General features: G+C 38.6%; 2 protein-coding genes across 4 annotated transcripts in view; both read left to right on the top strand.

Annotated features, from left to right (window-relative positions):
* LOC134288479 (uncharacterized) overlaps positions 1-22,776 on the top strand; it is a 429,933-nt gene that overhangs the window by 238,503 nt on the left and 168,654 nt on the right. The gene's annotated exons all lie outside the window — the stretch shown is intronic.
* Positions 6,640-22,776, top strand: part of LOC109426849 (sphingosine kinase 2) — an 85,565-nt gene continuing 69,428 nt past the window's right edge. Inside the window, exon 1 of one of the 3 annotated variants that reach the window (XM_019702404.3) lies at positions 6,640-6,944. The gene's annotated coding sequence lies outside the window, so the exon portion shown is untranslated. Of the gene's footprint in view, positions 7,068-22,776 lie in introns of all 3 variants that reach the window. The other 2 variants (XM_019702405.3, XM_019702403.3) reach the window with 2 other exon arrangements.

Here is a 22,776-nt window from a genome sequence, read left to right as displayed (position 1 = left end):
CATGCCATCTCTCAGACACATCTTATGCCACCTTTCAGACATATCTAGTGTCATCTTTCAGACACATCTCATGCCATCTTTCAGACATATCTAGTGTCATCTTTCAGACACATCTTATGCCATCTTTCAGACATATCTAGTGTCATCTTTCAGACATATCTCATGCCATCTTTCCGACACATCTTATGCCATCTTTCAGACTCTTGTGTCATCTTTCAGACACATCTTATGCCATCTTTCAGACATATCTAGTGTCATCTTTCAGACACATCTCATGCCATCTTTCAGACATATCTAATGTCATCTTTCAGACATATCTAGTGTCATCTTTCAGACACATCTCATGCCATCTTTCAGACATATCTAGTGTCATCTTTCAGACACATCTTATGCCATCTTTCAGACATATCTAGTGTCATCTTTCAGACACATCTTATGCCATCTTTCAGACATATCTAGTGTCATCTTTCAGACACATCTTATGCCATCTTTCAGACATATCTAGTGTCATCTTTCAGACACATCTTATGCCATCTTTCAGACATTTCTAGTGTCATCTTTCAAACACTTCTTATGCCATCTTTCAGACATATCTAGTGTCATCTTTCAGACACATCTTATGCCATCTTTCAGACATATCTAGTGTCATCTTTCAGACACATCTTATGCCATCTTTCAGACATATCTAGTGTCATCTTTCAGACACATCTCATGCCATCTTTCCGACACATCTTATGCCATCTTCCAGACAATTCTTGTGTCATCTTTCAGACACATCTTATGCCATCTTTCAGACATATCTAGTGTCATCTTTCAGACACATCTCATGCCATCTTTCAGACATATCTAATGTCATCTTTCAGACATATCTAGTGTCATCTTTCAGACACATCTCATGCCATCTTTCAGACACATCTTATGCCATCTTTCAGACATATCTAGTGTCATCTTTCAGACACATCTTATGCCATCTTTCAGACATATCTAGTGTCATCTTTCAGACACATCTTATGCCATCTTTCAGACACCCTTTGCTGCATTCGGTATTCTTTGGCACAGATTTGTCCATTCACCATCTCCGATCTTAAAACTTCATTGAATTGAGGTTTTCAAGCTCAATGATTCCAATAAAGCATCAAAACCAGAATATGTTCCATTACTTCTTTCAGTATTCCTTGCCTTAGATTCATTCGTTCACAATCTCTGATCTCAAAAACTTTCTTGGATTGAGGTTTTCAAGCTCAATGTTTCCTATAAAGCATCAAAACCAGAAAATATTCCATTGCCTCATTCGGTATTCTATGCTTTAGTTTCAATCATTCGCAATCCCCGACCTCAAAAACTTTCTTGGATTGAACTTTCTTGGATTGAGGTTTTCAAGCTCAATGTTCCCAATAAAGCATCAAAACCAGAAAATATTCCATTGTTTCTTTCAGTATTCCTTGTCTTAGATTCATTAATTCACAAACTCCGATCTCAAAACTTTCTAGGATTGAGGTTTTCAAGCTCAATGTTTCCAATAAAGCATCAAAACCAGAAAATATCCCATTGCTTCTTTCAGTATTCCTTGCCTAAGATTCATTCATTCACAATCTCTGATCTCAAAAACTTTCTTGGATTGAGGTATTCAAGCTCAATTTTTCCAATAAAGCATCAAAACCAGAAAATATTCCCTTGTTTCATTCAGTATTCCTTGCCTTAGATTCATTAATTTACAAACTCCGATCTCAAAACCTTTCTTGGATTGAGGTTTTCAAGCTCAATGTTTCCAATAAAGCATCAAAACCAGAAAATATTCCATTGCTTCATTCGGTATTCCTTGCCTTAAATTCATTCATTCACAATCTCCGATCTCAAAAACTTTCTTGGATTGAGGTGTTCAAGTTCAAGGTTTCCAATAAAGCATCAAAACCAGAAAATATTCCATTGCTTCTTTCAGTATTCCTTGCCTTAGATTCATTCATTCACAATCTCTGATCTCAAAAACTTTCTTGGATTGAGGTTTTCAAGCTCAATGTTTCCAGTGAAGCATCAAAACCAGAAAATATCCCATTGCTTCATTCGGTATTCCTTGGCTAAGATTCATTCATTCACAATCTCCGATCTCAAAAACTTTCTTGGATTGAGGTTTTCAAGCTCAATGTTTCCAATAAAGCATCAAAACCAGAAAATATTCCATTGCTTCATTCGGTATTCCTTGCTTCAGTTTCATTCATTCACAATCCTCGATCTCAAAAACTTTCTTGCATTGAGGTTTTCAAGCGCAATGTTTCCAATAAAGTAACAAAACCAGAAAATATTCCATTGCTTCTTTCAGTATTCTTTGCCTAAGATTCATTCATTCACAATCTCTGACCTCAAAAACTTTCTTGCATTGAGGTTTTCAAGCGCAATGTTTCCAATAAATTATTAAAACCAGAAAATATTCCATTGTTTCATTCAGTATTCCTTGCCTTAGATTCATTCATTCATAATCTCTGTTCTCAAAAACTTTCTTGGATTGAGGTTTTCAAGCTCAATGTTTCCAATAAAGCATCAAAACCAGAAAATATTCCATTGCTTCTTTCAGTTTTCCTTGCCTAAGATTCATTCATTCACAATCTCCGATCTCAAAAACTTTCTTGGATTGAGGTTTTCAAGCTCAATGTTTCCAATAAAGCATCAAAACCAGAAAATATTCCATTGTTTCATTCAGTATTCCTTGCCTTAGATTCATTCATTCACAATCTCTGATCTCAAAAACTTTCTTGGATTGAGGTTTTCAAGCTCAATGTTTCCAATAAAGCATCAAAACCAGAAAATATTCCATTGCTTCTTTCAGTTTTCCTTGCCTAAGATTCATTCATTCACAATCTCCGATCTCAAAAACTTTCTTGGATTGAGGCTTTCAAGCTCAATGTTTCCAATAAAGCATCAAAACCAGAAAATATTCCATTGTTTCATTCAGTATTCCTTGCCTTAGATTCATTCATTCATAATCTCTGTTCTCAAAAACTTTCTTGGATTGAGGTTTTCAAGCTCAATGTTTCCAATAAAGCATCAAAACCAGAAAATATCCCATTGCTTCATTCAATATTCCTTGCCTTAGATTCATTCATTCACAATCAAATCTCTGATCTCAAAAACTTTCTTGGATTGAGGTTTTCAAGCTCAATGTTTCCAATAAAGCATCAAAACCAGAAAATATTCCATTGTTTCATTCAGTATTCCTTGCCTTAGATTCATTCATTCACAATCTCTGATCTCAAAAACTTTCTTGGATTGAGGTTTTCAAGCTCAATGTTTCCAATAAAGCATCAAAACCAGAAAATATTCCATTGCTTCTTTCAGTTTTCCTTGCCTAAGATTCATTCATTCACAATCTCCGATCTCAAAAACTTTTATGGGATTGAGGTTTTCAAGCTCAATGTTTCCAATAAAGCATCAAAACCAGAAAATATTCCATTGTTTCATAGAGACGAACCAGCCAAGGGCTGAAAGTCTCTCTAATAAAGACAAATCAATCAATCAATCATTGTTCTCTTTCAGTATTCCTTGCCTTAGATTTATTCATTCACAATCTCTGATCTCAAAAACTTTCTTGGATTGAGGTTTTCAAGCTCAATGTTTCCAATAAAGCATCAAAACCAGAAAATATCCCATTGCTTCATTCAGTCACAATGTCCGTTATCAAAAAGTTTCTTGGATTGAGGTTTTCAAGCTCAAAACCAGAAAATATTTCATTATTTCATTCAGCACTCCTTGCCTCAAGCTCAATGTTTTCAATTAAGCATCAAAACCAAATCAAAAGCATCAAAACTCATTACCTATATCTGATATCAAAAACTTTGTTGTATAGAAGTTTGCCCCAATGATTCATTCCTCCATGCACACCTCTTAACATGAACATCCCACTGCACCAGAAGATCACACATTCCGAAACCCTATAAATTTAAAATAAATTTAAATTATGTTTAATGGCGTTTAACTGCATTCAAAAGTGCTGAAACTACACCTAATGTAGTTTAAAAACAATTCACAGCATTAATTGCGATTACATAAACCGATAACTAAAAAAACATTATTTTTGAATTTTATAGCAACCACCTGAGTGAATGCTTCTTAGCGTGCATCGAGCGTTTTGCCATTTGCGGTAGGACTGCGGCGGTAGGAACCACCGCATCCCCGTTGGTTTTTATATTTATTTTACCGCTATACGCTTCTGTAGTCACAGTCATAACGCACAGCATTGAGAAAAGAATATGAAATAGATCATGTCACAACACGCCAAACATTGCTGAACTTATCAATACCAAAATCTTCCCCGGAACACATTCGCCGTTCGATAAGAAGTAACTTGGAGCAACTACGTACTTACCATTTACCAACTGCGCCACTGTAGGGTTTTCTTCTACTAAAACAATGAACACAATAATAAGCTTCATTCAAATTTCTTTTTTTATTCACTTCTATGCTATCGACTATTTATTTTTTTTTTAACACACACACACAACACATCCGTCAATCACAACGTCTGTCTCAAAACTGACATCATTTATATTCAGCGCCGCTGATCCGGGTCGGTCCGTTCGGTCTCGTTTGTGCTCGTTTCTTCTGTCATCAGCATTTCGCTCTCACGCATGCCATCATCAGCCAAGAGAGCAGCCTGCGTCTGTCGTGTCGTGCATCATCAGACAAGCGAACGGTTGCGTCGACGATGGGATGATGGTCCTAAAATACACTGGAATAAACTTAGAGATTATTTTAGAATGATTTATAGAATTATTTAGTTATTTATACAAAACCTTTGTTTACATACATATCATCATTACTACAGTTTAGACTGTTCAATTGAAACGAGCATGTGAATTGCAAACTTCTCAAACATGTTCAATCCAATGGAATGACGTGTTTAGACTGAACAAATGACTTGGGTATCCACTTGCATGCTCTTGAATGCATCTCAATTGAAGCAAGTGTTTACATTGTTCAACTCGTGCGGAGCGTAAGCAAACTGAATTGAATTCAGCTCATTTGACAGATGACTTGAATTCAACTCACATGAATCGCGTGTTCAGACGGGGCAAGTGAGATGATTGCGTTTGACTTGAACAAAAAAGTTGAACATGTTCAACTTTCGTTCAAGTCAAGTCAGCTGCTCAACTGAGATGAACGGTGGTGTTTACACGTTCAATTCGCATTCAATTGGGCACTTTCCATTGACTTGAATCAAGTCACTTGCTCCATGTAAACCAGGCATTAGGTTGTCCGGGTTCATCTCACTAGATTATTGTTCGTACAGTTGAAAATCGAAATTTTTGACACGCGAAAATCGACTTTTCTCCTAAACCGTGCGTCGGGCATAGTGCCCTGGATACAGGACCAGGTCCGCTGTCCAGCGCACTATGTCCGACGTTAGGTTTCACGTAAGGTTTTGGAGAAAAGTCGACTGTCGGGTGTTGAGAAACTTCGGCTTTCAACCACGACGACAATAGGAGGCAATCAGTGAAGTACTAGATTGAAAGTAGTGAGCTGGATTTTTGTATGGTGAGATGTTCAATTCTCCATTTCTGCAATGAAATGGTTCAAACAGCGTGGGTATTATGATTTCTTGACTAATTTGATGCTGTTTGAGCAAAAGTTTGGGTAACTGTGTTGTTGAAGTTGCATGAAATAAATAATACAACAACAAAGTTACCCAAACTTTTGCTCAAACAGCATCAAATTAGCCAAGAAATCATATAACCCACGCTGTTTGCACCAATTCATTGCAAAAATGGAGAATTGAACATCTCACCATACAAAAATCCAGCTCACTACTTTCAATCTAGTACTTCACTGATTGCCTCCTATACCTCGACAGCAATTTAAATAATTATAGTTTTTACTATTGCGATTTTTTTTCTACTTAGACTTCAGTGCAATAAATTTCGTCGTTCTCCGATTTCGCTTTCGGTTTCGCTGTCGCTCTCTGTTGCTGCTCTTTAGCAATTCGCCCGATCTAATGGCAGATTTCGCAGGCCGCCTCAATGTTTACCATTTTCTCTCATTGTTCTCGGTCTACCAGCTGATCATGTTTACACAACAAAATCAGCTGGGCATCCGATGTTTACGTTCATCCTTATTGTTCGGCTACCACCAGCTGATCTTGTTTTCACAACAAACCACGCTGATTTCGCCTGAATCTTGAGTAGGAAGCGAAAAGCTGTCGGAGATGACAGATAATCCCTTACTGGTTCAATGTACTTTCTGTGTGAAAAAATCCTATCCTAAATGTTGGCAAGCTATGGATGGGCTTACCATAGACCAATTTTCATACATTATCGTGGTCTGTACCTCTGTGCGCTTCTTGGTGAAATAAATAACAGGTGCGATTTGTGCGGACTGACGTCCGGTCCAAGTTTAAGCCTTTCAATTTCAGGAAAATTCGTTGGATTGAGTCAAGTTAAAACTCGGTCTCTTACGGTACACTGGTTACACCACAATCATTATTCGACTATTCAAACCGAAACCCCGCATATTACACCGGTTACACCGCCCATGTGACGCATCCCACTTTTGACGTTTCTCCGATTCTCTTTTGTTTCGCTCACTTCGTGTTGTTTACTTTTGTCAAGCGCACGACGACGCTTCCACCCCCGCGTACCATCCACATCCCATCCGGCGCAGACTCCTTTTGATGCTGCATCGGAACGCGTTCTCCCCGTCCGTGCCGTGCCGTGGTGGTCGACGACGGTGTTGTTCGAGTGCGAAACAGATTACGTTTTTTTCGCGATTCGTCAGTGGTCGGAGCGTCTCAGGTCGGAGCTAGCGTAGTGAATGAAACGAACGACGTCGTCGGAGTCGGATCGGAGAACCAGAACGTATTCTGCGATCGAACGTGTCGGACGTGTTGGATTCTGTGTTCGTTGTCGCGTGGTGTGTGAAAAGAAGTTCTTGCTTACCCAGTTCTTCACTGTTACAAGGTGCAGTTTACAATAGGTGGTGCCTTTCCCCGAAAAGGAATTCCCGTTTTATTCCAATCACGGGTGGATATCCGGATATAGGATAGGCCAGAGGGCGAGATATCAGTGGTTTTTGGAAATCAGGTGATTTAAAGTGTGTGCAGAAGAAGAATACTTCGAAGAATGGGGCTGAGACGCAACTAGAGGGAGAAAGCGTGTGGTCCCTCCATTTGTGTCTCCCGGAGGAATGCAAGAAAAGATGGTGAAGGATGGAAAAATATTAGCACTCGAATTTGGTGCGCGAGGTGTTGTTTATTCATGAGAGTGTTAAGAACGGGAGCCAAGAAGAACGCTGTGCCAGGCCGCTGCTTAGATATCACCCCAGGGAAATCGCGGCATGATTTGGAATGAGGACGGAGAGTGATGTGCCCGGGACACAGCCGGAAGTGTTCAGCAGGGAGAGACTGAAGATTTAGATGATTCTAGATTAAGATGTGTCCGTATTTCATAGTGGACTATTAACACTTTGCTTTTTGTTCTTATGTTTAAAATTGGGGATATAGGAATTACCTCACTGTCTGAAGATTGATTATTTTCCTAAAGTATGCCTATTAGCTATTAGGGGGAGCGGGACATTTGGCATAAAGTCATTTGGCATAAGGTCGTTTGGCATAAGGTCACTTAGCATAAAGACATTTGGCATAACGGTCATTTGGCATAATCGAAATGCACCCTTCTTTATTATGCCAAGTGTCCATTATGCCTAATGACCGTTATGCCAAATGTCTTTATGCCAAGTGACCTTTGAGTGTTGAGGAAAATTTTGTTTGACAGATTTGACGGGGAGCAAGTTGGGTTGAAAGTTGCTCCTGTTTTTATCTCAGAAGAATATCGTCTGTATTATGCTTGAAACTGAGTTCCAAGACGGAAAATGTTCTAATACCTAATACAATCCAGAGGAGTCATTTCGAGACGACAAAAAGTTCGAGACACACAATGACAGCATTCTTTATTAGGTTTTCTACAGACATTTTCTTTTATTAACCGTTAATCTTTGCCGGAGGTGGTGATTTTATAGGGCGTCCAGGAGCATTTTCCTGATCTAACTCTCTTATTTCCTCCTTGAATTGAAAAAAAAAAAAACATTTGCCAACAGTTCTCACGTTAGAGCCGGATAGAGCTACGGCGGCTAAAAACGATGTTTCCTTTTGAGTTCAATAGAATCATCCCACTCATTTTTCCTCACACAAATTGAAAAGCGATTGGGTTTTTTAGTCGGTGTACGGCTGACATTTTTCGTACCACCCGTAACGGTGTATTAAATGGAAAGACAAGAGAAGAGGTTATTTTTTTAACAAACGTTGCCAAGGATCCTTTACTTTCAACCCTACCTGATCAGTGCACTTGAACGCAAGGATTCAATCTTGGGGGGATTGAATCCCATGCACAAATCCCGCACGCTAAGATTGAAAAAAAAATCATGATCCAAAACGATCCTGGTTTTCGGGATTGTTTCAGAGCATGCTTGTTTGAATCATGGAGCAGAAGGATGCTCTTGAAAGACTGATCACTTCCATAATTTCTAAAGAAATCTGGAAATACCTCAAGAAATGCCTAGAGGCATTCCTATAAAAAAATCCTGGAGTAATTCCTATGAAAATTAGTGGAGGATTTCCTATTGAAATCTCTGGAAAAATCCCTGTTAGTATTCCAGATGAAATTCTCGAAGAAATCCACGGATGAATTCCTAGAAAAAGTCCTGGGGAGCATCTGAAGCAATTCCTGAAAGAATACAAGCAGAAATGGTTTGAGACATTTGATTATGAACTAGCGGACCCCGGAAAACTTTGTCTTGCCTACTGCGTTTTTTGACGTTTCAAGTCCCTAGCCAAGCGCCCAAGTCCCCGGTCAAAATGGATGAAAACCCGATTTTTAAAAACTCTCAATTTTGTTTTTGGCCTCATAAACCTTCCTTGGGTGAAAACTAACAGAACAAAACTTAGACGACCCAAATCGGACCATCCGTTCGCAAGTTATGCGCGGTCCCACGTATGCCACTGCATTTTTATATATATAGATAGATATATAGATTCAGGAGAGAGAAATTCCAGAAGAATCTCTACAGCATATACGGGAAACATCGCAAGTCTAGTTTCTTAATCAATAGCAAAATATATTTCTGATATTTCTACCACGCGAAAATCCTGAAGGAATCCCAAGAGGAACCCTAGAGAAACAGAAGAAGCCCTCTAGGGAAATCTATACAGGAATCCCGGAAGAATACCCTAGGGAATTCCTGGATAAATTGTTTTAGTAATTTCTGGAGAGAAAAAATGAAGGCATCCATTGATTAAAAAAAGTAATCTCTTGATAGATCCCCAAAGGAAACCCAGGATGAATCCCTAGTTGAATTTCTTGAGAAATCCCAGCAGAATCATCAGGATTTTTTGTAGGAATCCTAAGAAGAAATTCTTATATAATCTGTAGGAAAATCCCTAGATAAATTCCTGGATGAATCCACAAAGTAATTTTAAGAAGAACTATTGTAAATTTATCTAAAGAAATTTATAGATGCATACCTAGAGACGTACTGCTCATAATCGCATATCCGTCCCATATTCGCTGGGTTTCCTATTCATATGGGACAGTTATGCGATCATAGGCAGCGTACCTGTAGAAAATCCTGGGAATAGTCCTGAAAAAAATCTGTAGGAACCCCAGCAGGAGTTTCTGAAGGAATCCCAAGAAAAACATCCGGGAGTATAACTGAAGGAATGCCAGGAAAAATTCTTTAACCCTAAAAGGGATACCTGGGGTCCATTGGACCCCAGGTGCCTTTCAGAGCTCGTCTTTGATGGAACACACTCAGCGAGGTGACGAAACTAAGGCCATGAAGGTATCCCTTTTAGGGTTAAGGACCTATCTGAAGAACCCTTAGAAAAATCTTAGATAATTTCTGAAGGAACTCCTGGGGCAACTTCTGGATGAACACCAGCCGAAAATCCTAGAGGGTTCACAGCAAATTTTTTTAAAGGGTTTTCAATAAGAATTCTAGTAGAAAACCCTAGAAAAAATCTGGTGTAATCTTTGAAAAAATCCCTGCGAGATATTTCTGGAGGAATATTCAGAGATATCCTTAGGAGAATCCCAGAAGAAACCCCTGGAAAATCCCAGCTGCAAATCTACCGCAAAAACTTCAGCATTGATTTTGTAACATTTTCCAGCAAGGCGCCGTTTATTAACCAATAGACCAAATTTTGGTCATCCAAGATTTCCCTTCCCCCTCGTAGACTTTCGTTAATACAAACATTTGTAAGTTCAGGTAGACTTTTGTTAGACCTCTCGTCTCTACTCCTCCCTCCCAAAGTCTATGTGGTTTATGAACGAACCCTACATAATCCTGGAGAAATCCCTGGAGGCATCTCTGGAAAGAAGGAATCAATTTTGCTATTTTCCATATTGGGACGGAATTCAGTGAAAGAAGTGATTTCTACCACACTGTCACATGTCTAGGAATATGCGACTGATATACAGTAGACATTCGATAACTGCAACGTCAGACAGACGTCAACAACCCATCAATTGACGTTAAATGAACGTAAAATTTATCCGACTGTTCATTTGGGCTAACATGGCGGATAGTGGTGCGATAACTGTACCGTATTACCCCGCTAATACGACACCGACTGTTGTCGAATAACCGGGGTAAACTTTTAATTTGACAAACTGGTCACCCTACACCACCATGCTCATTAAAATATGGCAACTCTATTTTTGTTTTTGTTTTGATTTCCGGATTTGTTATGAAACATAATTTCAAGTTTCAACAGATATTGCGGTGGTGCGGATGAAAAGCTCGTTCTTTCTACGATTGTTGCCATCCTCAGTTCATTCCGGTTGGTCTGCAGGCGGTTTGGATGTCGAATAGCACCAACTCAGAACTTCCGGAATTAGCGGCTGCAAGAGGAGCTGCTGCGGGTGCGAGTATAAGCATTTACAGTGTACATCGCTGTGACATTTGAACACTTTTTAATTCGACATTGTACGAATTAAAAAGTGTCGTATTGAAACGTGTCGAACCAGCGGGGTAAGACGGTAGTCACATCAACTGGCAACGTTTGCTGTTTGGTTGTTCTATTTCCAACTTGAGGGTATTGCTTATCCAGAGAAATCTTCCAACCTGGCGGAGTAGAGAAGACCAAGAAGACCTATCCCGCAAACGTCAAACTGCTACACACTTTAAAAAGTATGCACACAACCTATCAACAAAAACAAATTGTTGAAATTTTTAATTATGTTTAATGGCGTTCAGCTGCATACAAAAGTGCTGAAAGTACACCTAATATAGTTTAAAAATGAGTTACATATTGTGGCACCAATTGTGATTACATAAACCATAAATGGAACAATTTGCATTATTTTTGAATTTTATGGCAACCAAGTGAGTGAGTGCTTTTTATCATGAACCGAGCACTTTTGACGTTTGCGGAACGACTGCGGCGGTCGAAACCACCGTTGGATTTTTTTTATTATACCGCAATATTAGGAGTTGCCGTTCGCTGATATCAGGTATCTGGGAACGAAAAATTGCCGGGGCTGGGAATCAAACCCATGAGCATCCGCTTGTCAAGCAAATGCGTAGCTAACTATGCTACGGGCCCCGATTTCAAGATTTTTGTAAGGCTTAAAAATATATATTTTCCAGTTACAGCCTTGTCAGGAACATCTTTGTAATTACAGTAATTATACCTGAAATGTTCTTGTTAAAATAAACTGAATTAAATAGTTATACCTGGAATGTTGTTTATTAGAAGTTACATCTGAAATTTGTCACAATAATCACTACCACAACTCCTTAACAGAAATTATCTAGGGATTACTCCAGGGATTGTTCAGACGTCAAAATACATCCATGGACTTCGTCATAAATTCGCCAAACAAGTTCACTGAAACACCTGCTAGGACCTTACCTCCAGGTATCCTTATGCATCACAATTGTTTTAGAATGAGAAATATAAAATTACATTTTTTACATAAGCCGCGGGTCTACAGTAAGCCTAGTGGTTAAGACGGTGTTTTCGATTTCCATTCCAGTCGAATTTTTTTCCAACTCTCAAGGCATAGCGTATCATTGTACTTGCCTCACAATATACAAATTCATGCAATGGCAGGCAAAGAAAGCTCTTCAATTAATAAGTGTGGAAATACTCAAAGAACACTAAGTTGAAGATAGGCAGGTCAAGAAGAACATAATCATTTTCACTTTCTTTTACAGATCTTCTGATAACTTTAATTTGTTTCTGTTTTTGTTTTTCTTTACAAATCATTGCATCTGCTAGATGTAATGTAAAACAAAATTAATGACCAAACGGCACTTGCAATCTCGGAGTTCGCTTTCTGTAACTCCCTGCACGCCGCGGTGTTTGTTGCTTGCCGTGTGTTTATGTAATAGGCCGCGCGTACCAGACCAAACTTACCACCGTAGCTTTTGCTAGGCATCTATGAAAGGTGTACAGCAGCTGGTTTGCTTCCTGCTTTTTTCTCAATATAATCGAACGCGGCGCTAGCTCGCTCGCGCGCGTTGTACTGTGCTGTCTGTGTTCATTGAAATGGTAAGGTGGCAATCATCTCCGATTGAGAAAGGCAATGCATACCTATTTCTGTTTTACTCATCTGGTTTACATTGGAAAACGATTAGATTAAGTTGTGCACTTTGCCCACGCATGTTTGTAGAGAATCACTTGCGGATCTGGGTCGACAGGTTTGCCCGGAAAGTTCGTTGACTTGAGGTAGACTCAAATTCAAACGGTGAACATTTTGCGGTTGATGCAAATCTCAATGGATTCTAAAGCATTCGGCATAAGACAGTTTAGCATAATTGAATTTGGCATGAAAAATTAATTTTGAATATTCCAAATATTTATTATACAAAACGGCTTTTTGTCCAATACCTTAATATCAAACGGCCTCATGAAAATGTCCCGCTTTTACTCTGATCATCAGAGTCTGATGAGCCTGGTACACGAAAAATCCCAAAACAAATTTACGTACAACACATCCGGAAGACCGGGGAATTCCGCTAGCTATAATTGATTTATAATGTAGTTGCTGTCTAGCTTCATATTATTCCACGATTGCATCAATATTTATGAACTGCGGGATTTTCTAGATAAAATGATTTCATTCTCATTCTGCAACTGGAAAACACAACAGATTTCCTTCATAGATATAAGTTTCTTGTTTTGCCAATCCATCAACTGACAGAAGATTGCATTCTGCATTTGTAATTTAAATGAGCGTCTTAGTACAATGTTAAACAACTAGGGTAGCGAACCACTTGGGCAGTGGCCGGTATTTTGGGCACTCTTCGCTATAACTCAGTCAATTCCAAACCAATTGACTTGAAATTTTGTGCACGGCTAGATACTATACATATCTCATCGCATTCCAAAAATTGTGTTATAGTCAAAGCGGAAAAGTGCCCAAAATAGGACCCCTGCCGAGATGGTTCCACTTCCCTATTGCAAAACAACTCCTCTAATGGGCAACGACTTCTTTATTTAATTTTTATTGTAGAATGATTTAAATAACTACAAAATGGGACAAGTGTCTTAATATTAGATTAATTTCGATTTGCCAGCAGAACCGTAGTGTTGCTTCGATCCACGAACGCTTCTCCTCAACACGAGGCCTTAAATCAGCAGATCGCCCGAAGCTTGACCGTCCGTACTTCTTCTATTGGTTTAGTCAGCATATCAGTCTCCATATATGACGGTGTTCTTCTAGTTCTCGTTTAAGGGCCTCCTCTAGAATATACCCCATAGTCAGATCAGCACCTGTGTGGTTTCCGAAAAAGCTACGAGCTTTGCTTTAGCAGTTGAAAGTGAAGCACAGATCTACGTACTGCATGCTCAGCTGATAGTTCTACCATTTCAATGCATTGAACTTCATCGAAACCAGTATTAGACTTCCGATATTCTTTGGCGCCGTATTTTTTTTCACCCGCTTTAGCTTGTTCCAGACGTTATGGGTTGGCCGATTTTAGGCACCTTTGGAAATCCATCCATAACAGCTTCCATCCATAACAGCTTTGTGTGCAGCTACTTGTTCCAAGCTCTCGTGGCCTGCTTTTAACCATAAGACTTTTCCTAAGACGGTGAACCTAGCTCTCCTGAACGAGAGGTTGGCGATTGAGGTCTGTCCAAACTCAGTCCCAACAAGATCGCCCTCAAGTTCTTGGGTACATCCCTGAAAAGATGATTGAAGGACTTCTGAAATTTCCGAAGGAATTCCTAAATGAACTTTTGAAGAGAACCTGAGAGGAATCCCTGAATCCCTAGAGAAATTCGTGAAGGAATCCCTGAAGCAATTCATGAAGGAATCTCAGGAGAAATTCCTGTAGAAATCCCTGAAGAGTTCCTGAGGGTATTCCTGAAGAGTTTCTTGGAAGAATTTTTGAAAAAATCATCAGTAGATTTCCTGGAAAAATCCTCAAAAGAATTTCTGGAAAAATTCCTGAAGAAATTGTTGACATAATTTCTGAAGGATGTCCAGGAGCGATTCCTTGATCATTTACTACAGAAATTGGTAGAGGAATTCCTGAAGAAATTCTTGGAGTAATTCCTGGAGGAACTCCAGGAGGAGTTCCTTGAGAAAATTCTGGATAAAATCCTGGATAAATTCGTAGAGGTTTTCCTTTGAAAATTGTTGGGGAAATCCTTGAAGAAATTCGTGGAGGAATATCTGGAGGAATTTTTGCAACAATTACTGGATGAATTTCTGGGGGAATCTCTAGAGGAGCTCTAGAAGAAATTTCTGAAAAAATCCCCTGATAAATTCCCGGAGGAATTTCCAGAAAAATTTCTGAAGGAACTCCTGGAGAAATCCTTGGAGAAATTCGTGGATAGATCCCTGGGAAATCCCTGAAAAAGTTTCTGGAGGAATTTTTAGCGGAACTCGAGGAGCAATTCCTGGAGAAACATCTGGGAGAATTCTCGGATGAATTCTTGAAATCTTGAACCCCCGAAAGATTTCCGGAAGAAATTTCTGGATGAATTGCTGACATAATTTATGATGGAATTCCTTGATTAAATCCTGGTGAAATTCCTTGATGAATTCCTGAAGAAATCTCTGCAAGAATCCAAGGAGGAATCACTGAAAGAATGCCTGGAAAATTTCTTGGAAGAATGCCTAGGAGAATTCCTGGTGGAATTCTTGGAGGATTCCCTGAAGTAATTCATGGAGAAATCTTTGGAGGAATTCCTGTAGGAGTATCTGGATATTTTTTGAAGGAATCCCTTTAAGAATTCGTGGATATTTTTTTTGCAGGAATTCCTGGTGGAATTCTTGAAAAAAAATCCCGGCAATTACTGGAGGAATTTCTGGAGAAATGAATCTTGTAGGAATTCTTGGAAGGATCCCTGGAGGATATCCTAGAAGAATGCCTGTAGGAATTTCTGAAAGAATCTTCAGAGAAAGTCCTGGAGAAACCTCTTGAGGAATTTCTGGAGGAATCTCTAGTTGAATTCCTTGAGAAATTTTTAGACAAATCTCTGCAAGAATTCCCAAAGGAATCCATGGAAAAATTCCAAGAGGAATTCCTGAAGATATTCGTGGATGAATCTCTTGAGGAATTTGTAATGGAACACCAGAAATAATTCCTGAAGAAATAGCAGATGAAATTCTTGGATAAATTCTGGAGAAAAGAGTTCATGAAAAAACTCCAGAAGGAATCCCGGAAGCAATTTCAAGAGGAATTACTGAGGGAATCCCTGAACAGTTCCTGGAGGAAGTACTGGCCTAATTTCTGGCGAAGTTCCTTAAAAAAAATACCAGGAGGAATTCCTGGAGGAATCTTAAGAAGAGTTCCTGGGTGAATCTTTGGAGGATATTTTAAAATTAGTTGTTCCAGAAAGAATAACAGAAGAAATTCCCGAGTCAAGCCCTGCAAATTTTTTTGAAGGAATCCCTGGAGGATATCCCAATAAAATGACTGTAGGGATGACCGGAGGAATCTCTAGGTATACTCTTGGAGGAATTTACAGAAGAATTCATGGAGGAATCTTTAGATGTATTTCTGAAGGAAACGCTGGATGAATTTTTAGGGGAATCCCTGCAGCAATTCCCAGAGGATTTCCTGGAATAATTCCTGAAGGAATCTCTGAAGAAAATCGTGGAGGAATCCCAGGAAGAAATTGCTGGTGGAATCCTTGGAGAAATCCTGAAGGAATTCTAAAAAGAGTTCGTGGAGGAACTCCCTAAGAAATCCCTGTAGCATTTCCTGATGGAATCCCTGCAGGAGTTCCTGAAGAAACCCCAGGAGGAATCCTGGAAGCAATTCCAGGAATTTCCTTAACAATCCCTGGAGAAGGTTTTGAATTAATTCCTAGAGGAGTTCCTGAAGGAATTCCAAGAGAAAAGAACTTCTGAAGGAATTCTTAAAAATGTTTTTGGTGGAATTTTCGGAGGAACTTTTGAAATAATCCCTTGAGTTGTTCGTGAAAGCAACACAGAAGATATTTCCGGTTGAATCTCTGGAGAAATTCTTGAAAAAAAAAATCTTGAGGAATCCCGGAAGCAATCCCATGAGGAATTCCTTAGGAAATCCCAGGAAAGCTTTCTTAACAAATTACTGGAAGAATTTCTGTAGGTAAACAATTTAAAGGAATCCATGTCTGCAATAATTTTTAGACGAATTATTGTTGGAATCTTTGGATGGACTCCCAAAATAATGTTCTGTACAATGTTTTGAGGAACTCCTGGAATAATTTTAAGCTAATCTCTGGTAAAAATTCTTGTTAGGGTTCTGGAAGATATTCCTGCTGAAATACTTGGAATTATTCCAGATTGAATTATTGGATCAATCTCTTGTGGAATTCTTGAAGAAATATATGGAGAAATCCCTGAAGAAATCTCTGAAGGAACACTTGCAGAAATATCTAAAATAATTTCTGTTGACATTACTTTGGGAATCCCTGGATAAATTCCTGGAGGAATCCTTGAGAAATGCACTGGAACTATCACTGGAAAAACCTCTTAAGATATCCCAGGAGAAATTCCCGGAGGAATGTCTGGTGAAACCCATAGAGGAATTCTTGAAAAATTCTCTGTCCCGACTAGATGGGAAAAACAAAATTATTACAGGTTGTGTTATTTTGTTGCAATGATTTTTGCAACAACGGTTGTTATAAAAATGTACCGTTAGTAGTTAGTATAACAAAAATTCTAAAACTCGTTCCAAATTAAACAAAAATATTCAAGTCGAGATATAATCATAACAAGATTATATCAAATTTTGTTAGACTAAACTTGCGAAATCATAACAAAATTATAAAAATTTCTGTTATAGGGTGACAATGGGTATTATCGGCAGGTCATGGGGGTTTTTTGTTAGCCAAATTGCCTGAAACTTGGCCATATAATTCAGCTTAGTTGGGAAGGATTTGAGACCAACTCTGAGTTCAATAGGTTTAAAAAAACCCCAAAGCCGAAGAGAACTAAACGGCCGAGAATAGGCAATTTCCTCTATATGTATTTCAGAACAAATTTGTTTCAAGTTTTGTTATAAATCTCTTGCTCTAGTGAGCAAAATAACAAAAAATATCAATCTTTTTCGCGACAACACCAAAAATCTTAAAAATTTTGAAATAATTTTGTTACAAAAATATAACAAAGATTGCAATAAACGCATGAATAAATGTCTTACAAAATTATGTTAGAGTTATAATGCATAATATAACAAATGTTGCTATACATCTGTTAGAATAAATGAAACAAGTTTTATTATAATTTAGTTACTAAAATTATAACAAATGTTAATATAGTTTTGTTATTGATATTCACATGGGAAAATCCAAACACAATTTTACCAACAATTGTTATTTCTAACAGCAGTTGTCATAATTTTGTTACGATCTTGTTATGTGCTACTGGTCGGGCCCAACCATCGCCGTTAGCCTGATCATCAGTGCCGTAGCCTCGTTAAGGTCCGAAGAAGCCCTTCCAGTAATCGCTGCGAGCACAGTTTCCGCAACACGTAGAACTTATTTGACAAGGATGACCTCTCCTGGTACCTAATTCGTTAAGGCGTCCCACATTACGTTCGCTTTTCCAGCTCGGATGACGTACGTGACACAGATGGCGCGTGGCCGTGCCTTCGCGTCGTTTGCTGTCTAGATAGCATCCAGAACAGGCCCGTTTCGGGTCGGTATACAACGGCACCATGTCCTTCTTCAGCACCAACTCAACTCCATCCCATTCAGAACTGAAAAGTAGCTATCTCAAGCTTCTGCAGCGACGAATTGAATGCGCTCATCTTGAAAACACTTGAAGAAATTGTTGATTCTTGAATGGTTTCCAGAAGTCTGCTGGGCCCATAACCTATTGGTATGTGGGAGCTTCAGTCAACGGTTTAGTGCAGAATAAATTGAATGCATAATTAAACAGAAATTTTCTTGTCAGTTCTTCACAAGTACTAAGCTGTTTGGAGGTGGTCATTAAACTTTTTTTGTGGTCTTGTCGGCCCCTTCCGATAATATATGTACGTCGTTCCTTGTGGTTACGATGAGATTCTTGAGATTTTATGTGAAATTTTAGGAAGTTGAAAAGAGTTTCTTTTTTGACAATTATTTCTGATTTAAGTATGGTTCTTCCAAAAGTTCAAATGAAATGACATCATTTTTGTGGTGACATGCTCATTTTGGTATTAGATTACTCGTAAACACATTTATAATTATAGCTCATAAAGCCGCAATGGTTGCCTTACGAGCCCCTATAGCACGTGATTATTTCAAAATACACAACACACCCATTAAAGCGAAAACTTCAAATAGTTTATGTGGCTTTTAATAACACCCCAGTTTCCGGGTTTTCAAATGCCGACCGGAAAGGCAAACCGTTTTCCTCGTGAAGCTACAAGGTACCTCGTGTCACGTCATTTTCCGGCAAAATCCACCACATTGTAATGAAGCCACTCAGGAAAAACAACAACACCGCACAGATGGTATCTCTCCGGCGAGTGTAAGCCCGGAATCGAATAGGTCAGTAGGTCCTTCTTCGCCATTGAGTGCCACCCGTCCGCCACACCTCGCCGAGAATGGGTAATAGTGTGGAAATGCAGCCTTGTACACCCAAGCTATGTAGTTACATACATACATCTATCTATCACACGTGGGAGGACATGAACGGTACAACCAGGCTATATAGGCTAGGCTAGGCCGCCAAACCGACCAATATACGATCTACGGTCACGCAACATGTTTGCGGTTTTCCCGCTTCCTAACCGGCGAATGTAGAATACTTACGGTGCTGGGCTGGGAAGGGTGGTGTTTTTATATTTTCGGAAATCACGAAGGTTAGAAAGGTGGTGGCACACGGTGAAGAAATGTCGTAAATCAGGCAAAAAATAAACGTTGAATAACCAAATGGCATTCGGATTTTTCCGGCGGTACCTTGGGAACGGTAAAAAGGCGAAGCGAAAAAGAATTGTGGAAATGTGAGCTTATGATTTTATGACAAAAGTTGCTACTTTCTAATCATTCACACAATATCACATTTTGTTAGATTTTTTTTATTAAAAGTTCAAGATTGTGTGTTGAAACAAGACAGCATTTTCAGAAGGAAAACAGTTCTCCTTAGAAAGAAAATAGCGAAAGGAATTTTCTATTTGGATAAACCATGAGCTACAATTGTGGTAACTGCAAAATTGTAGAACTTGACGAACTTAAAGTTCAAAAACGCGTTTGCCCCGACCGAACGTAGTTCTATGACGAATTTCGACACTATAAAACTTTCCATAAAGATTTACGTTACGATTGTTTTTGGTTGTTTTTTTTTTTGAAAGTTTCTAGAACAATCAAAATTGTTTCCAGGAATACTTTTACAAACATCTGTAAGACCAAGCCCACTCATGGGCTCAATCAAGCGTTTTAACGTTAAGTAGAGCCCCGAACAAAGAAGCGAACCGCACCGGTCGCTGCTAAGTAGGGCTCGAAAGCGAAAAGCTTACGTACGGTTCGTAGCAGGGCTTAGAATATAGAGACACGCAAAGTACGGTCTCTATCCGTAGGCTCGTGCACTCTCTCGCGTTTAGCTCTCTGGGTAGCGTAAAGAGGAGACGAAAGAACATGAGTATGGATTTGTTGCCAGGTATATAGTTTCTAGAGAATGATTTTCTTGTTTTGTATAGGTAGGAATTTATTTTAGTTTGCATCAAATATTTGAAATTTTCAACCAATCAATATCATAGATCGTTACACGAATAACACAACAAATTGTCTGACATAGAATTGTGATAGAGTGACAATACAAACGCAGAAAAATAATAGGTTTAAATTGACAAGCTTTGCTTAAGTATGTTATGAATGAAGTTTTCGCTTCTTCGTCAATTTTAGGATCATGCATATCGAAAATGTATTGATTTTCTCTTAAAAATAGTTACAATTGTTCATAATCGCACCTTTAGTTTTTGATTCGGCCGATCGTTTCGAAACTAATATTTGAAGAAATGTATAGTGATTCAGTGAGTTTTGCTGTTTTAACACGTACATGTTTGAGCCGGGGTTTCTACGCAGCAAGTTAAGCTTAGTTTCGCACATTTAGAAAAATGTCCAAATAAATAACTCGCGAAGTTCGTTCCGACAAGTTTCAAAATTATCGTCATCCGACGCAGATTCCGGTGAGGAGATGTGCGTATTTTCTAACCCGAAAAAAAAAACTATTTGACGGCAATAAGTGACCACAAGATTTTCTTTCTTCACTTTCCGGGCAGAGATCCTCCGCTTTGAAAGAGCTGTGCCTCGCGTTTCGTTTTGTCGTGTATATTTCAAAAAGGCAAAAGAGTTTTGGTTTGATTGCTGTTTTTGAAAATGGTGGTCGTCAGTGGGTGGTTTATTAAATATAAATTTAAAAATATAAATTAAATAAACGAGACATTAGGAAGAAAGTGTGCGAAATGGGTAACTTCACCGTCCACGCATCCTTCCTCCCCTGTAAATTCGAGAAGTACCTTGCCGAAATAAAATATTCTGTACTTCAAGTATTTCGAAGAATCATCTTTGCGCGTAAATACAACGCAGTAGACCAGGCCGCTGATATGCTGCAAGCAGCAGTATTGACAAGAAAAGTAACACGATTGCTTTCCAGGGTGATTCCGCGTATGTATGAGATTAGATAAGAGTAGTTACGATTTTTCAAAGATGCATTGACTGTACCTAACTCAACTCAGATATCATAGAAACACTACAGTTATTTCTTTTTGTAAAAACTAAATCATACCGATAAAAATCTTAAAAAATGTAGTCGAGCTGCCAAGTTTCACCAATTAAAATAGGTGGTGTGCAGGACTGCCATATTGTAGGTTCCTCGTTATAGAAAAAGCAAGGCGTTGGATGTTAAAATACAACAATTGTTGTATGAAGTGCCAAAAAGGAGAGTGGGCTCATTATGTACTTTGACAAATACGCAGTCTACTTCAAGCGCATAGAATCTGCTTCCAACAAAATATTCATATACCAGCATCCAAAAGATCGCAATATATATTAAGATTTGCGAGTGATGCCTTGTAACTAAAAGGTTGTGACTGAGTATAGAATAAGCTGATGTTAAAATACACGTTAATGAAAAAAGATTGCGCAAACTTATCGCAGACTGTCAGAAGACAGCTTCTACTATGACCAGGATTCAAGAATCTTGATCTACGCGAAGTTGTAAAGGAGACAACTACGTTATAAATGTGTTGGAAATGCAAGGGATGTAATTATTCAATAAACCTAATTATTAAAAAAGATGCTCATAATCTCAAATTCAGATAAATTTCTTGCGAGAAAGGCAACATGAATATTGAAGAGATGGATATTATTTTAGATAAAAATTCAACCTACAAGTCATACAGTAAGCAACAAACATATAATTTAAAAAAGATTGCTTGAATTTCGGGATTAAATACAATCATAAATTATTGAGAAAGTGATATCTGTAAACGCACCAAAACTGGTACAAATCTCCAAGGGAATTTTTTATTTGAATTCAATTTTTACTAACAGTTTTCAATCTTATCCAAAACCCCATCTTTCATAATATGAGCACAAATTATTATACTGAATAAGATTTGCAATAACCTTATAGAAATACACAAAATATTGCGATGATTTACAGAAGTGCAAAAAAACCGATGGTACGGAGAGAATACCCAGACAACCAGTAATCGTATAAGATGTTGCATAAGATGATAAAGTGGAGGCCATATGCATGCATGCCTCCATTTAGGCGCATGTAAAATGTACGCATATCGCCTCCACCTTAACATCTTATGCAATATCTTATACGATCACTGGTTGACTGGGTAGAGACCGCCGGTGCGCAAAGGCGACCGATCATTATTTTACTCACATGGAAACGAACGACCGGTGCGAAAATGGGTTGATAACGAAATTAAAAATCGTTAACGACGTGCTGTTGCGTGTGTAGTATTAAGCCCACGGGTGGGCTTGGTCTAAGGGGCACCCCATATGTAATCAAATCGAAACTACTAGATAAGTTTCTATAAAAATCTGCCTGAGTTACCGGTAGAGTTCCGGAAGTATTGTTGTACTACATATTCCTAGAGGTATTCCTCTAGAAATTACTATATTATTTCGGGAATGAAGGAATCCTCCGAAAATGTGTATGAATTTCCGCAAGAACTGCTGGTGAATATTAACAAAAAGAAACATTTCTGGGTTTCTAGGGAAGTACTACAGGGATTTCTAGAAAAATCCTTAGAGAAATTCAAAAAGAGAAATCCCAAAAGCATTTCGGACTAGCTATCGGAAGCAAATCTTGAGATTATTGATGTTGTTCTTCAGTGATTTCCGTG

The sequence above is a fragment of the Aedes albopictus genome, chromosome 2, assembly GCF_035046485.1.
Source record: "Aedes albopictus strain Foshan chromosome 2, AalbF5, whole genome shotgun sequence".
Lineage (NCBI taxonomy): Eukaryota > Metazoa > Arthropoda > Insecta > Diptera > Culicidae > Aedes > Aedes albopictus.
The sequence above is the reverse complement of the archived record's forward strand: the minus strand, read 5'-3'. Positions and strand labels throughout refer to the sequence as shown.